Raw genomic sequence first — 13,033 nt, 5'->3', positions numbered from 1 at the left:
AAACTAAAACATAGAAATCCTTCTAGAATAGATTATAAGGTTTGAACGAGAACATTTTTTTAGTTTAGTTTTGAGGACTTCACAGACATTTCAAAATATAACAGTTGGAACCTCTCCTCTACTGTGTAAGCTATCGTATATTATTCTGTAGGTATCATCCAATATCTATAGTGAATTAATTTCAGATCAAACTTACACCTTCTGAAATGTGCTCACACTGTCTGTTTCCGATTTTGTTAATGCACCTAAAAAAAGCCTAAACAATAGGATAATGCAAGATGGCATAGACTGACAAGAGAGAGGCAAATACCATTCATTGCTCCAAGGCTTCAGGAAAGCACTAATGTAAGAAGGCAAATAATAAAAAACTGCTTACCATCAAGACAGTTTGAGCTTGTTAGCAGGGCTCCAGCAGGCCTGGTGAGGGTACAGGTTAATTTGCTATCTGCAGCAGTGTTAAACTAAGGTCAGCGGTACAAGTCCTTAAGTCATAAACAGAAGTGTTTCTGAGTCATGTACACCTAGGCTCAGTTTGATAAATATTCAATGAACCATTTTTTTGTGGTTGTTCGCTGTTCTTGTTTTCTTTTGAGATAGCATAAATGAGAAAACTTTCAGCTTGCTCTGGGTTTCATCACAGTTTATCGCTATAAAGTACAAAAGAAAAGTAAGAAAGAAAGGTTTTTCTCTGCAGATGGGCTCTGCTCAGAGTGCAACACCCACAAACCTTGACATCTTTAAAATGGAATTATAATTTTGTTTTAAAACAACATATTTTACTGTCATCACTTCTCATAATTGTCTTTCACCTATCATGATGGTAGTTAAATATCAGAAATAAGACATCAATGATAAAATTGGTATAGGGTTATTGGTTACATGTGTCCAATTGGGCATTCTGCACATTATAGACAATTTTTCAGATTTGCTTTACTGGATTTAGATGTTTATGTTTTTCATTTTTTAAGGTGATATTGAATTGAAATACAAAGGAGTTGATGTATAGTTTATTTTCCCCATATGAGTTTCATGTGCTTTTATACAGTGAGTTTGTTGCTGGGGGAATGAGGGAAATCAATCATTTTGTTTCCTGGGGTAATAAAATATCTCTCTGCCCATGAGGACATTTACCAAGGCGTTGACTATGCTGCTTGTCTTTTTCACAAGATGTTCGTATTGTGTATTTTTCCAGTTAGACAGAGAAGCACAGACCGCCTATGTTAAGAATGTCTGATGATACAAATGTTCACACACACACACAAAATAACAAAATGTACAGGAGCGTATGCCACCAAGCTGAATACACTGCGTCAAAGTGCAATTTGATTCAGCTCACTGTTGAAATATTGAAATTTGTAATGAGGAAGTAAATAATCCCTTGCCGTCAGCAGATGTGACCTGATTATTAACTATTGTTTCCACATCTTGCGCTGCCTAACTAACAACAGTCACCTGAGGCAGGGTGGACTTCGAATGTATCCTTCATAACCAGCAGAACCTGTTTGATACTTCTGACCTATGAACCCGAGGGAGGGAATGGCGAAATGGAAAGATCGCAGCTGGGTTTGCTTGGGTGGAAGTGCACAGTGCGAGGTTACCGTCACAGTCCCTTTGTGTGCGGAGGGAAGCTGCAGGAAGTCGAAGCCAAGGAGAGTCTAGACAGACTTGACCTTCAGAAGTGAGGCTTTCTCTAGAGGTCAAACTTGATACTGAAAGGATAATGGAAAACCTCAAGGGAATGTTAAAATGAAAACCAGATTGCCTGCTGGCTAGCACTTTTTCCCTTAATCCCTCACTGTATAGAAGTAATAGCTTGATAGTGATAGGGGCTGTGTTGGCTCTGGTCAGAAAGCGCACAGAGCTGTTACTTCAGCCTCCATGACAAAGAACTGTGCCCCACTGTTTGCTTAGCTCACATGCCAGGTCCTCTCTGCAATGCACTAACAGTGTTCTGGGCATAGGTTTTCATACAGCTATGCAGTTTTTAAATATATTGTGTAATTTACGCTTAACATTCTGTAACCATATATTTTTTTAAATTCAAAATCCCTCAAATAGATGATTGCTTCATACCCACCATAGTATCATTTTACACATTTAGCAAGCAGTTCTAGGGCCACACTTGTGGATGAAAGGCGATGCAGGATACTGGATTTTAGATGTAATTATGGTCTACAGACATAAACTGTTTCAGGATAAAAACAACCCGTACGCAGTAGTACTGTGCACCATGTGGCGATGTTTACTTCTGAATTTAAAATAGGGTCATGCAAGCTGATTAATATTTGCATTCTAATTTTCTCATTATTTAAGAACTGGATACACATAAATTATCGCAGAAAATGTTGCATCAGTAAAAAAATGTAATTGTGGTACAAAGCAGCATTAACCATCATGAACAAAAAATAATTTTGCTGTTGCCACACATGATAGATAACAGAAACCATTTCAACACACAGTAGCAATAAAAACTACACAGCTGGTTGCAATATAACTCTTCTTAACTTGATGATTTGCTGCTACTGAAATATTTAAATGTACAAAAAGCTGCCTGTTATTTTAATCAATAGACAATAAAATAAAAATATGTTTTAAATATATAATCATTGTGTTAATCACAGTGTGAAGAAAAACAATCATTATTCCGTAGTATGTGCTGCAGAATAGTTATGGTATCAATTACAAGTAAGATTTGTTTTTAATTATGGTTATTCTAGATATTTTTCCACTTGTATACATACAAATTGTTCTGGGAATCAGTGCTGTAATTTTTTTCCTCCTGTGTTTACAAATTACGTGTGCCTACTACTACACTGAACCATTGAAGTTATTAATTTACACATTCTAAGAAATAATATTGAATAAAACATATTAGGGATAAAGGGATGCATGACCGTAGCTGCTCCTGTTTAACCTTGCACTGGGTGGAACGAAGTGCACCCTGGGAAACTTGGTTGTGTAAAACGCAGGGTCTTATTCCTAGCACAATGTGTTATTTTGAACAAAGGACAAATCGATGGAAAAAAATACTCCTCTAACTTTTGAGTGTTAATTAATGTTTATTAATATACTTGTCATGCTAAGGTAATAAACTTGCAAGTTGCCGTTCATTGCCATAACTGCTGGTCTCAAGTGCATGTTTATATTCATCTTCATTACCTCTGCAGCTTTGTGCTATTTTAATTAATGGATTTGAGTGGATAAAATGGTGTTCATAATATTAAATACCATTTAACGTTTGCATATGGGACCTGAAATCATGAGAATGTCTACAGTTCTAAGGTGTAGGTATGAATAACACAAAGAAACCATGTAAAGATGAGTTATTCCTACTATTTAAGATATTGTGAAGAAGATGGATGATGCTAATAATCAGTCCTCATAGACAACATGCGTGAGCTTGGTGGTGAAGGAAGCAGGATTGATACCCAATGGATCAACTTTTGTCTTTGAGTTGGGGCTGCTACATGTCAAATTTCAACCACACTATCTGGGATCTGGCATGTGCATTCAGTAGCCACAATACATACCATGATTAACACCAGCCTATGTACACTTGGATCAAGATGAAGACCAGGCAAGAAAAGGAAGCAGGTAATCAAGGAAATCCATTCAGTCGCTGAGAAGCCATAGTGATAAAGGGAAAGGTCTTCTTTATGGCCAGCAGGCAGTGATGTTTGATAGGAGCTTACAGTCAAGACCTTCCCCACAGATTCCCCAAGGGGGGCTATTATGTTGTACCTTCTAAGACTCAAGCCAATGCGACATGTATTCCCTGAGGATGCAATGACAGCCAGCTCATCGAACACCCGCCAACGGAGCCTGGCCTCCAGACAGCTCCCCTGGGATGCCTCTTTAACAAAGTGTACTGAGTGGTAGTAGCCAGTGGTGGTTTTGTTTTGCCTGCACTATTTTTGATGTGTTCTGCTTAAAGTCCTACCACTTAATTGATCTGCTTCTACTAAGGAGGCTGCACATGAATATGTTATTTTGTCTCCTACTGTATCATTTAATGAGTGTTTGTTATTTTAAAGCTGAACTAATACTTTTTATCTTCATGTAAATACAAGAATGGTTGTTTGCCTGATTTTGAAAAAAATCTAAATCTCAAATGGTCAACCCCTTGCTGTTAGCTTATATACAATATACAAGGTGCACTCAAAAACACCTATATCTATAAATATGCATTATGATATTTTGAACAAAATTGCACTTTTCTGCCAGCGCAGCATGCATTGCCATACTACCCTACCAGTATTTTACTGAAAATAATGCCGGCCACATTGAATCAACCCTACCAGTGTACACAGCAAAACTGTTGAAGAGGTCTTTGAAATAGAACCAACAGCTTGTTTGTCATTGGGAATATATTGGTCTAGTAACACTGGGATAGCAATTGCTCTGTAGATTATAACATATGTATAGTTTCATGTTGTTTAACTAGAACTGTTAACTTATAACAGCCAGTAGTCATACAAATCCAGCGTTATTCAATTACATCATGGAATCAATAAGTTTATCTGGGCAGAAATATCCCAGACTGACTATTAACTGACTGAACACACAGAACAAAATGTGTTCTAAAGAACATCTGCAAAAATGTTGTACAAAGCACTCTTCTCCAAACCAGCACTAGCAGATTCCCCTTTGTTGTCAAGGGTGAACCAGTGCTTGTAACTTGACCCCCAGCTCATTTGCTTACTTTTCAATGACAATCAGTATTGGTGTCACACAAGACAGGGTTCTGTGAAACCTCATTCATTGTCATACGAAATCAATGCAGACAAGAGTATGATTTTCTGATCCCCGAGTGCTCTTTAACTGGACACCATTTCAGCACTGCCAATGGTCCATCCTTCTAATTTACAATCTCATTTAGAGTTATTGACATTACAATATGCTTTATTTAGAATGCATTTTATTTAGAATGCATTCATTTTGAACACCTAACGCAACAGAGGCTTAACATTTTTGTATGTATTTTGATTTGTTCTGGAGAAAGAAAAACGTTTTTTTCATTTTTCTCAGTATTTTCACAGGAGTGCAATGTTACAGAAAAATTCCTGAGACAAGTCAGTGCCACCATAAATCTGTCTGGGTTGCCTTTTCAATTTGTTTCGCTATAATGTCAGCTGGCAACAACCCAGATACCTACTTCTACTTCTATGCAGCATTTGCCCATTTCACGTTTTCCTAATGTAAGCTTCAAACTGGCTCAGAAAATATTGTAGGGATCCTGGACTGTTATGTGGAGGGAATGCAGTGTGTTGTGTGTCTATCTGTCAGTTCTGTGTGTTGGGGAGTGGAGCCCAACTATAAACAGTTTGACAACCTTTTTAATAAACACTGAGAATGAAAGTATAGATTAGAGTTATATCTATAAATCCCCAGTTCCATTCCGCTTATTCCATTCATATGTACAAAAGAGGCATGATCACACGCATGAGTAATTTTTCTTTAATTTTGCTGATTTTCCAAGCAAATATTTAATTGGGCCCTCACGTGGGCCTGGCTAATCTTATCCCACTCGTAGATTACTTTGTCATTAATTATTATTATTTATTCATTTGGCAGATACCTTTATCCAATGTGACATACAGGTTTTCAAGAGCACAATATAATGATCCAACAATACAACATTATGTAATGCCACACAAGTGCTTGAAAAAATGACAAAGCAAAACTAGGGAGCAAGGGAGGAGAAAAAGCGGAACAACAGAGGAAGTGCATGACCAGTCAACCTGGAGAGGAGGAGAATAGGTAGAGACAAGAGAGCAGAGGTAGGAGGGACCAGAGTGGTGAAGAAAATGGACGAGTCCAACCTATTTGAAAATTAATTTGGCTCATGGTGTACATACTGGATTGTTGGCAAAATAAGGAATCAATACCATACTTGGCTCTGTTGGTCTAATATTTTAATGTGTTTCATTACCACTGGACGATGCAGATAACCTTTTGAAAAGCCCAAGCAATTGTCTGCAAATGAATGAGATGCCACTGTAAGTGCTGAATGACAGAGCAACTTGTGCAGGCTATGAATCAGTTATCCGATAGTAACTTAGCAACAAAAGCCTGGCCTGGCATTGACCTCCACCTGATAAGGTCAACACCTGAGGATTACCTCATCACTGAACTGGGCTGAGGAGAGAACAAGATAGAAAGAGACAGAGTGGGAGAGAGAGAAAGGGCAGCTGAGGGAAGGATATAAAGAGAAAGAAGAAAACACACTGAATTTGTGGATTTAAGTTACATAATTCAGCGCTTCATGTAATGTGTGATTGTGATAAATAATGCAGATTAAACAACCAACCAAAATATATATAAACTCTGAATAATGGATTGTATTAGGAGGCCCAGCAATTTTATACTAGATTAGTAGAATGTGAAATATGAAAACAGTAGAATACAGTAACTGCTCATCATATGTTCTGATTACAAAAATACAACCTCCAAATTGAAAATTGTATATATTATACAATTTTCAATTTGGAGGTAGTATTTTTGTAATCAGAACATATGATGAGCAGTTACTGTATTCTACTGTTTTCATATTTCACATTCTACTAATCTAGTATAAAATTGCTGGGCCTCCTAATCCTAACACCGATCAGCCATAACATTATGACCACCTGCTTAATATTGTGTAGGTCCCCCTTTTGCCTCCAAAACAGCCCTGACCCGTCGAGGCATGGACTCCACTAGACCTCTGAAGGTGTGCTGTGGTATCTGGCACCAAGACGTTAGCAGAAGCACATCCCACAGATGCTCGATTGGATTGAGATCTGGGGAATTTGGAGGCCAAGTCAGCACCTTGAACTCATTGTTGTGTTCCTCAAACCATTCCTGAACCATTTTTCCTTTGTGGCAGGGCGCATTATCCTGCTGAAAGAGGCCAATGCCATCAGGGAATACCATGTCCATGAAAGGGTGTACATGGTCTGCAACAATGCTTAGGTAGGTGGTATGTGTCAAAGTAACATGCACATGAATGGCAGGACCCAAGGTTTCCCAGCAGAACATTGCCCAAAGCATCACACTGCCTCTTGCCTTCTTCCCATAGTGCATCCTGGTGCCATGTGTTCCCCAGGTAAGTGACGCACACGCACCCGGCCATCCACGTGATGTAAAAGAAAGCGTGATTCATCAGACCAGGCCACCTTCTTCCATTGCTCCGTGGTCCAGTTCTGATGCTCACGTGCCCATTGTAGGCGCTTTCAGCAGTGGACAGGGGTCAGCATGGGCACCCTGACTGGTCTGCGGCTACGCAGCCCCATACGCAACAAACTGCGATGCACTGTGTGTCCTGACACCTTTCTATCAGAACCAGCTTTAACTTTTTCAGCAATTTGAGCTACAGTAGCTCGTCTGTTGGATCGGACCACACGGGCCAGCCTTCGCTCCCCACGTGCATCAGTGAGCCTTGGCCGCCCATGACCCTGTCGCCGGTTCACCGCTTTTCCTTCCTTGGACCACTTTTGATAGGTACTGACCACTGCAGACCGGGAACACCCCACAAGAGCTGCAGTTTTGGAGATGCTCTGACCCAGTCGTCTAGCCATCACAATTTGGCCCTTGTCAAAGTCACTCAGATCCTTACGCTGCCCATTTTTCCTGCTTTGAGGACAAAATGTTCACTTGCTGCCTAATATATCCCACCCACTGACAGGTGCCATGATAATGAGATTATCATTGTTATTCACTTCACCTGTCAGTGGTCATAATGTTATGGCTGATCGGTGTATGAATATGCATGTATGTTGTGACTACTGACAATGAGGCTGCTTAAAACCTGCAAAAAATCCAGACTGACCATATTCCAGAGCCACAAACCTAAAGCGTGTGGCTCACACCCCACACCATGTCACAATGTATATTATATACAGCTTTAGAGGTCTGGAGTCTGTATTATGCATTCATTTCCCAGACACTTATTTATGCTGATTACATTTTTTCACTGTTGTCAAGCTGATCCTACGACATTTTAATGGGGTTAAGGTAAGTCAATTGAAAAGTTGTTCTTCTGTTTTATTTGAAGAAACTTTGGTTTACTCTTTCTTATCTCAGACCAATGTAATTTCTATTTCTCACAGTGAGGTTAAACTTTTCTTAAATGTATGTCCATTGAATGGTGGTGCTTTAAAAGACACAACCTAGAACTATACACTCTTTCTAAGTGCACTGAATGAATGAAGTGCAAAATAAATAACAACGGGGAGAATGAATGGGCTGTTAAACTAGATCCTGTGACCATAGCTAAGCAGAATAAGATTTAATTCATTACACTGTGAAAACTGCCAATCTCTTTGTGATACCACCACATTCAAACTGTGAAGATTTACAAATTTTCATATTCAACATAAAAACAAATACCTTGGAGCTTTTCCTCAGAGGGTTTTCTCTGGCACTCTCTCCCTCACAAGGCTGGTGCTCAGTTAATGTAACTGAACTTGAAAAGCTCTGCAGGACTCCACTATCATTTAAGCATTCTGTTAATAAGAACAACATTTGGTTAATAAGAAGTAATGTGAACTTCATGCTTGATTAGTTGGGAAGGGACATTTCAGTACAATAAGGTTTTATGATGAAAGAGGCTTCTTTGTTATAACTTCAGTGGCTTTTTGCTTGTACTTAATTTTCCACTGTGGTCCATTTGAGATCCAGCCCTTGGTTTACATTGATTATATCCTTTATATAACTAAAGTGTCATAAACTGCACTTCTACAACTACTACTACTACTACTACTACTACTACTACTACTACTACTACTATAAGGATGGTGATTATGATGATGATGAATATTATTAATGTCATGTGGCAAACACCTTTATCTAAAGCATTTTCTGGTACATATTTTGTCAAACAGAAGTATACAATATACTACATATAAACAACATCATAAGACAAAAACACATTTTGCAGCACATTATTTCATATAAGAAAACCTATGACAGAAATATGACTGATTTACAATGAAGGAAGTTGAACTAACTTAATTATGACTATAACTAAGCATACACTGGTAGTCGTGTGATAACCTTTAGGTACATCTCTTTTGTCTGAGGTCATGCTCTTGTTGCTGTGACTACTATCAGTTAATTATTCTGTTGTAAACATTACCTCAGCAGCCTGGTATTCCTGGGGTCACAGGACATAGAGTGTCCTCAACGACAAAAACAGCGAGAACAAGAGCTTCAGACATCCAGCTTTCAAATCCAGCAGTTTAACCTAGTTTTATTAAATACAAACATAGTACTTAAACATACATGTTTACTTTATTCTCCTAATGGAATTTCTGCAAAGGATTAATATATATATATATATTTTTTTTAAAAGGCATAAGGCTACTTTTAAAAAATAGTTGTACTTAGCTCCTCACACTACAAAACTATTAACTCAATTCTAGGACTCAATAGGATAAGAGAGAGGATGTATAGGACAACACTAAGTATACAGTCAAATCCTGCTTTTGATAAACAAACAATTGCTCTGTTACAAAGGGGAAGTTCATATCATCTACATCTTCCTATTCTTTTTCATTTTTTCCCAACAAATATTGAATGTGTTCTGCGTGATCCTCACTGCTGATTTTAATTTGCCACAGCAATTAACTTTTCCAGGTAAAATAAGGAAACAATTAAAAAAGGGGCTTTTCAGCTCTGGGTGTTACTAATTAGTTTTCCTTGCACACTTCTTCATAATCAGATCTGTGATGTCTTTTTAGAAGCTATTATTGCTAGTAAGGTTAGTTAGCATGTATAAAATACCAATCTGAGCAGAAACCTGTCACAGAGAATCACACAGCTGACCTGGTAATAGCCCTGCCTAGATATGGTATAAGATAAAGGCAGCCAGAGAATGTTTCATTCCACCATATATGTGATGTGATGTGATGGAAATGCAAGCCATGCCTGTTCTCTCACTGGCACTCAGTTCTCCTTGCAGGAGATTTTTACAAAATTGAGAAAGAAAAAAGAAAATGTAATTTATTAATGGATAGACTTGGTATATTAAACAACAATCTTTTTCTAGGTAAACTAAATACAAAATTATAATTGAGCACTGTATCTTAGAGATGCTTACCTCAATTATTAACACTTTTGTACCCATCAAATAACAATAGAAAGCCAGTTGCATGCTCTATGTCACAGCTGATTGACTTTTCCTGGCCTTCCTGGCCTAAATTGATTCTATAGATCAAAAAGGCATTGTATGAAAAAAAAAACACTCTATATTTAAACATAAAACATAAATAAACACACAAAGAGCATTTTACACAACTAGATCGCAGGTCCTACTTAAACATATTTCCCAAATAGCTTACCCTGGAGAATTCACTTATGATCTTCATCATGTTAAAATTATCCTCTGACGTGATGTAAAGGAAATATGCCAAATAAAAATGTATGGTTGTTCTGGTCAGAAAAACAACAACACAAACAACACTCTGTTTCCATATGTATTTTAATTTGAGACATTTTGCTCAAGGAAAAATGTTTTTCCGTTTTCACAGGCTCAATGTATTATATACAAGTCAAGTGTCTGTTTACCTGATGTCATGAAAATTAAAACAAAACGCATGAGCTGATTAGGAAATTGGTCAAGAGTTTTAGTTATTTTGCTGTTTTCTCAGACAAGTCCAGACAAATGTGGTGTCCATGTACACTGTAAACATTTACATTAAATAATCTAGCCAGGAAATTGGAAGGTGGTCCAATCCAGGTATTGCAGATCACCATAGCTGAAAACTGGCAGACACAAAGCATTGTTCAGATCTGTGCTAGATACTTTCCATGTATGCTCCCAAGGCTGCCTGTATTGGGAGCAGTGGAGGTTTTGCCTTCTGAGATTTCAATGAGAAATGTGGCTTTCCATTGGAAAATGTGTGTCGAGGAACATCACAACCATTCCATATTTTTAATTAATTTTATTTTGTCCTTAAAATTATCGGGATTCCAACATATTAAATTGGGGTGCTTAAGTTAATGATGCTTACATAATGTGAATGCATTTACAACACCCAGAAGGATTCAGGAGATTACATCAAATTATAAAAAATGTCATTGTTCCTTTTGGGAATAATGTGACTAACTCAACATACTACAGAAACTACTGATTCTGGACAGTCTATGTTGTATCAGGTAAGACACAAGGTTCTTGTCTCTACAGTGTTGTATATTTAGTGTACACAGCGAAAACGCTGCTTCTAGTTTGCCTTACTAACTCCTCCTCACTCTAATCCACACCATCTTTACAGCAGCAGCAACCTGGTTTATGGCAGTCCCTGCTTATGTTGCTGCACTAGCATTGAACATGTTAAACTAAGCATAACAGTCCTACTCCTGCTGCTTCACTCTCCTCTGTCTTATCCGAGGCACTGCTCTTACCTGGTTCCCCTCCTATCTCTCCAACCAATCCTTCCAGCTTTCCTCATGTGATTTGCTCTCTTTATCTCATTTTCCTTTTACAAGGGTCCCTCCAGGGTTAGTGCTAGTACCCCACCTTTGGTCTCTCTATGCTGAACATATCTCTTCCCTGGTAAATTACATAAATGTTTCCCCTTAGGATTCCCATTGAGTGCTCCTTGAGTTAAAGTGTTGTACAAAGTGTCTTAACACCTTGAAGTCAATCAAGTACATTAGGGAAAAACTGCTAAATGTAATACTTAAGCTATTCAATACTTAAGGTGTTTCCTGCAAGTGGCCAATGGTCCTAGTTGTGTCATATATGAACTACCTCATATTTCTCCAGGCATCAAAAAAGAGCTTCTCATTGTCCACTGGCTCCCTTTTGCTGTTCACAAACCATTTTTCATTTGCCTAAATTTGTTTCCAACCTACAAGATTATATTGACATTTGTGTGAACATCTTCCAATGCCACACTAAGCCTTCTTAGACTTCAAGTTACAGACATGCACGATGGCTGCATACAGTCTGACTGCAGTCATAATCAACACAATGTGTTAATTAGTCATCAGTAGGCCATTGCCCAAACAAACATTTAGATACATGCAATGACTTCCTCTTTTCCTTTGCTTCTTAACCTGCTAGGTCATATTTTGGATTATACTTGGGTATCAAGACAATAAACAAATAAATGAAGCAAGTCCATTGTGAGTATATAGTTCTTATCCTATGAAGTTAAAGGTTTGTATACTACAATCATTTCCAATTTTTAGTTATAAAACTAACCATTTTTGTGCAAGGCAGTTACAAATCCATTTTTTAACAATTACCCCCTTGGAAAGATTCATTTCTAATTAAGTGTCTGTTGTTATGTCCAAAATGTCTTCAGATCCCCTTAGCCTCTACAGGGATCTCAGGCCTGTTGTGCAATGTTTTAATTAAGAAAATTCAAAATGTGTATCAGTCACCTGTGGTCCGATGAGGTGAGTAATTAGGGCACTTGTTAATTGCCTTTATAATGAGCAGCATGGGCTCCACTCTGAGTCATTGCAGGACGGCAAAAAGCAAGAAGATGCAGTCTGAACATGACTAAAGTGTTAGAATTTTTTGTTATAAAACAACACACAGGCTGTTAATCCTCCAGAGTGACTGGAGAACTGTTTTTCTGTGCCAAATGTTTCAGAGCCAGGGAATTATAGGAATATACAGTATACAGCCTCAAAATGTATTTATTCGCTAGATAAGGTGTAACTAAAACTTGATTTAGCAAGAAAATGCAGGTATACACTCAATACTTTATACAAATACAGATCCAAAAAAATCTAAGTAAAATATTTTCTTCAACAATAATACACCTGTCAAAAAATAGTTACATATTTTATTAAATACACAATGTTCAAACAGAGGGAAGAATATATTGTCTTTTAATAATTTCTTAATTAAATATGGTATTCTACTAAGTTAAATGGAATTATCGTTGTAATACATTTGGAAATTATATTGTGTGTTTGAAAATGTCACACTCTACTGCTTTGCATATTTGAATTCCGAATTTTAGAGACCAAAAAATGTGAAAGCCCGATTTCATGGAAAATAACACCTTACAGCTGTATAGAGTTACAAGATTTC

The sequence above is a fragment of the Amia ocellicauda genome, chromosome 12 (assembly GCF_036373705.1).
Source record: "Amia ocellicauda isolate fAmiCal2 chromosome 12, fAmiCal2.hap1, whole genome shotgun sequence".
Classification (NCBI taxonomy): domain Eukaryota; kingdom Metazoa; phylum Chordata; class Actinopteri; order Amiiformes; family Amiidae; genus Amia; species Amia ocellicauda.
Note: the sequence above shows the minus strand (reverse complement) of the source record.